This window comes from Dermacentor silvarum, chromosome 9, assembly GCF_013339745.2.
Source record: "Dermacentor silvarum isolate Dsil-2018 chromosome 9, BIME_Dsil_1.4, whole genome shotgun sequence".
Lineage (NCBI taxonomy): Eukaryota > Metazoa > Arthropoda > Arachnida > Ixodida > Ixodidae > Dermacentor > Dermacentor silvarum.
The window spans coordinates 108,213,953-108,219,402 of NC_051162.1; positions in this window are offsets into that span (position 1 = coordinate 108,213,953).

A 5,450-nucleotide genomic window follows, 5' to 3' on the forward strand; every position below is an offset into this window, starting at 1 on the left:
GAGCTTACCTTCGTCATTACGTTGGGGTCCTGATGAACACAAGTACCTTTGTGGAAACGTTGGTACCCGAGGTTGACGCTTCCTTTGTTCGACAACTGTTGGTAGTTTGCTGTTCGACCCACTGCGGAGCCTTAGTGGCTCTGGCGTTCTGCCTCTAAACACGGGGACGCAGGTTCGACTCCCCGCCGCGACGGCCGCATTTTGATGGGGGGGCGAAATGCAAAAAACACACACAAAAAAAAACGGCCATGTTACGTAGATTTAGGTGCACGTTAAAGAAACCCCGAGTGGTCAAAATTAATCTACAGCTCCCGCACTATACGCCGTGTATCATGATCAGAACGTGGTTTTGGCACGTAAAACACCGCAGTTTAACTGTCTGATTTTAGCGATGCTGATGCTCAAGCACTTTTCTGTTGCTGGTTGAGCGGAAAATTTTGTGCATTTAAGAAGTACTGACGCGTAGTTTCATAGTTGCAGAAACTCTGCCGCAGTTTCTCGTAGGATGACACTTATCTATAGTAATGAGGGATGGGAAATAATTGTTACCCACGGGCTCAGAAATTCGCCTTCAGAAGCTGCTGCTTGAGTTGACCAAGTCCGGCTCATGATAACGTCTGACGTGCACGCGCCCTTACTAACGCAATGAGCGTGTTAGGCACATTCGCGTCAGGCATTATCTTGAGCCGGAGTTGACCAAGTCAAGCAGTGGTTTTAAGTTAAGGCGCCTTTCTGAATACCGGGATAAGGTTGTAAATTTGATACTACAGTTGGTCTCGATGTGCCGGACTCGGCTTTATAGCCATCACAACATGCAGCGCAATTGACTGGTGTCGCGTTGCTTATGAAAAAATAATAATAAAAAAATAGACGAGGGTATTGCACGGGTTCTGCTCTTTTTCTGGCTGAGCTCGCGAGTAGAAACGGCACCCATTATTGCAGGAATGGAGCGAGCCAGTGTATCATGACGTCATGATGACGTCACGACGCCTCCGTCTCCCGGAATATAGTAAACTATCTAAGGCAATTTGACTCTTGCCACTACTTCTGGTGAGCTGTTGCATGGCTCGAACACTCATTTGACTCGAAAAAAAGGGGTGACATGTCCAAGTGCCGTGCGAGTACTCGTTTTATCAGCTTCGAGCGTCAAAGGTCGGCGAAGCGCCGAGATCTTCCAGGAGGCTTCCTGGCTGTGCCACTGACGACAGTGCGCTAAACTTCTAACCGGTTTTAATCATTCAATTTCAGCGATCAGTGTAGTACGACCTGTCGACAGCGCCTGTAATCCACCCACGTGCTGATGCCGAAAGTGGGGGCAAGAGTCAGTCAGCGATGCCCTTTCAGCGATGCGAGTAATTCCGCCACGAGGAACTATGCTGCTCCCACGCTAACGCATCCAGTATATAGCCTATTTGTTGTGCGCTTTCCTTGCGCAATCAAAGCCAAATATGTTTACCCATTGAGTTTATAAAGGCTCATAATCAGAACTGGTTTTGGCACGTGAAATCCCAGAAAGAAGAAGAAGAAGATGAGTTTATAAATGCACGAAAAAAAAACAACAACCACACAGCCGACATTCTTTAGGAGAAACTGCCTTCGCCACAGGTCACGGTAAGCGCGCTCGCTTAATTTGCGGAGTGTTTGACAGGCGTTTCCTCACGACCACATTCACTATAGTGGACCAGACAGTGCAGGTAGAAAACAGCAAAATCTGAAGATCGTGCTTGCCGTAGGAGATGGGTTTTGTTTTCTCTGCGTTGCTCATCGCAGTGGATAAGTTAAAAAATTCTGACTGATTCATCAACAAACTTTTGTTCGTTATTTTCTGCTTCCGCGTTTGTGTTTGAGGTGTGAGAGGATTATTGTACGGAAGACTAACCCCGGAAAGGATTACACATTTTGAAATAATTTGGGAGATGGTGGACTTTTCATGATTTGTGTTTTGCGCTTACAAATACATGTGCATCGATGTTTGGGACATTAGTAGCAACATAGAACCCGTGATTCCTAAGACATGTGTTTGTATGTTCATGGTATGGTCTCACGTTGTGGCGTAAGGTTTATCGTAGTGGGGCCACTATGTATCTTTTTTTCTTTTTTTACGTTTCTCGGCTCCATTCCGGCTTCATTCGACTTGTGTTCTAGCTTGTGCACTTGTGGCTTTTATGTCAGGCTTCTGAACCGTTCACGAGAATTCGTTTTTGGGTGCTTTTTGTATTGTTATTGTTTTCTTCTTCGCAGGGTGTTCCTCTTCTTATTGCACGCAGGAGCAGAACAGCATCCGAAGCCTCTTCGAGGCGCCAGATCTCATTACACACACATTTAAAAATAATTTAAAGTAAAAGTAATATCCAGTAGCCTTGAAGTGAAAAAGTGCTCGTGATTGGTATTATTCAGCTTCTAGAACTTACGAAAGAGCACACTACCTAGGACAAATAAATGGGTGGATTATGAGAAAGAGAGTTTTCGACGAATATGAATATGCTGGAATGCATGTGGCGGACACACTGAAATGTTCACCGGCAGCTTTCCGATATCCTTGAAAAGTGTTCTACAAGTAATAATTATGTGGCGGAAGAAACCCGATGTCCATTAATCTCTACGCCACCACGGGGTAGTAGATATTATTGTTGACATTAAGAGCAAAAAAATGTATCTGGGCAGGCCATTAAATACATAGGCGGATAAACGATGGTGTAACAGTTACGTAATCGGTGACAAGGGAAGGGAAGGGCCGTCGAAGACGGCAGAGGAAATTGCATGTGAGGAAACCAGGAAATTGGCAGGCATAACATGGCTGTCAGTTTGATTGACACAGGTGTAATGAGAGATCAATGGGAGAGTCCCTTCTCCTCCAAATGACGCGGTATTGTGATGATAATTAGTGTCCTGCAGGCGTCTCATTTGCCCACAATATTTATTTATCTATTGGTTCTGTTTGCCGTACCCTCCGGGTAAAATACAATATAGAGGGGAGGGTCGAAATAGACAAAGATCATGTATATATATTGTGAGCGCATTTTGCGCATATCGTCGTCGTCATCTGTAAATACGAATCATCATCATCTTTTGTCTCGTGCGGTGCTTCGTCTCGGCCTCGGGCGACTGCTCGGAAATAAAGGCATCGCATCGGTCGACGTCTCAATATATATATATATATATATATATATATATATATATATATATATGCGTACACAGAAAAACAAATTACAAACACAAGATAAAAACAATTTCCGTCCACCAATTCCGTTTGATGGCCAACATGACCAACCGGATTAATTAAGAAGACCTGCGATTTTTTTCGTGCCAATGTACGGTACAGGAACGTTATTGCATTGCTCCCCCATCGGAATGCCGTCCCCGTGGCCAGTACGGAACCCGGGATCTCGAGCTCAGCAGCGCGTACGGGGACATGCCCACTGGGCCTACAAAAAAAAAATCCAAATATGGAGGACTGGTCTGCAACGAACTTTCTGTGTAACTCCCTACAAAAGACAATTTTTTGCCATTTATTTACCCTAAAGGCCCAGCTTGGGGATTGCATAGGAGGGGGCGGGGGGAGAATAACAATTGATATACAAAAGTGTAAGGCAACATGCATGTAAGTCAAATATTCTTATATGAAGTCGTGTATGCTATGCAACCTTTACATCTCTTCTCATTCGACAGCATCATACGCCAATAATTCTTACATTATACAAACAATAATCTTACATCCTCTGACATATTAACAATAAGTAAGGTTATAGCAAGGTTAGATATTTTTTTGTATTTTTGATATGTAATTAAAACAAATGTAGAAATAAATATTAATGTTTCTAATTTGCGAATGTTTCATTAAGTGTTTGTTTGAATATAATATGGTCAGTTATTTCGGCTATATTACTCGGGAGATGATTGCATTCCGAAATGGCTAAGTGCATGAAAACTGCAATAGTTTAGTACGTGCAAATGGTTGTTCGACCTTAAATTTGTGATCAATTCGTGGCAATTTTCTTTTGGCTGGTAATATGTGTGCCTGAGAGAAGATATTTGGGTGATGAAGAAGCTGATGGAAGAAAGTTAACCGAGATATCTTTCTTCTAGTCTGCAATGGGATGAGTCCAAGGTCATGTTTTATTTTGGTGATGCTTGAATGGTGTGAGTAGTTACCTGTAATAAATCGCGCTGCCTTGTTGTGCAAAGATTCTAATTTGGTTATAAGATGCGTTTGGTGCGCGTTCCATAGAAATGAGGCATACTCAAGTTTTTAACGAAGTACGGTGGTATATGCAAGAATCTTGGCATCACTATTAGCCTGGCGAAGCATACGACGAATGAAGCCAAGAGATTTACATGCAGCGGAAACAATACAACCCACATGATCAGGCCAAGACAAAGTCGGAGAAAGATAAACCCCTAGATATTTAAATGATTCTGCAGTTTCTAGAGCTTCACCATTAAAAGAGTATGTGTGCACTGCAAGTAGTAAATCTCATGAGTTTAGTTTTTGAGGTATCTACACTCATTTGCAAGTCTGAGCACCATCTTTCAATCCTGTTCAAGTCATATTGTAATTTAACACAGTCAGCCTTAGATTTTAACGGCCGATACAAAAAGCAGTCGTCGGCATATAATAACCACATTTCCGAGTCTATAGCCTGATGAATATCATTTATAGAAATAAGTAATAGAGTGGGTCCCAAAACGTAACTTTGAGACACACCGGACTGAACAGTTTGAAATGACGAATGGAAATTATTAATTACGACGGCTTGTAGTCTGTTAACTAAATATTCTTTAACCCAGTTTATTACTTTCTCGTCAACTTTAATCAGCTTCCTTTTATATATCAGGCGGTTATGAGCCACATGGTCAAAGGCTTTAGCAAAACCTATAAATATGGCGTCAGTTTGTGTAAGTTCATGAAGGTTGAGGTGAATGTCTGTAGTTAGTTCAAGAAGCTGGGGATTCACATGACCGGCCTCGCTGAAAACCATGCTGGTTTGCAAATAGAATGTGATTGCTAGCCATGTACTGCATGATTTGAGAAGATAAGACGTGTTCAAGTAGTTTGCATACAACAGACCTAAGGAATATAGGTCTATAGTTTGTTAGCTTGTTTTTGTCGCCTGCTTTATATACTGGTGTCACATGTGCCAATTTCCAGTCGTCTGGAATTTCGGTGGTGCCGAGAGACTGTTGAAACAATAGTGTAAGTATAAGAGCAGAATTGTGCTGTGTCATTTTTAGTAGCTTAGTACAAGTACTGTCAGGACCAGGACTAGAAAACGATGGAAAACGCTCAATAGCTTTCACAATACTGTCAATTGTCACAGTAATACATCCCATAAATGGAGAACTATAAGAAAACTGTGTTGACATATCTAGGGGCTTTTCGTCATTAAATAAACTACAAAAGAATAAATTAAACCGATCAGCAACATCCATGACATCAATTGCAGCGTCAG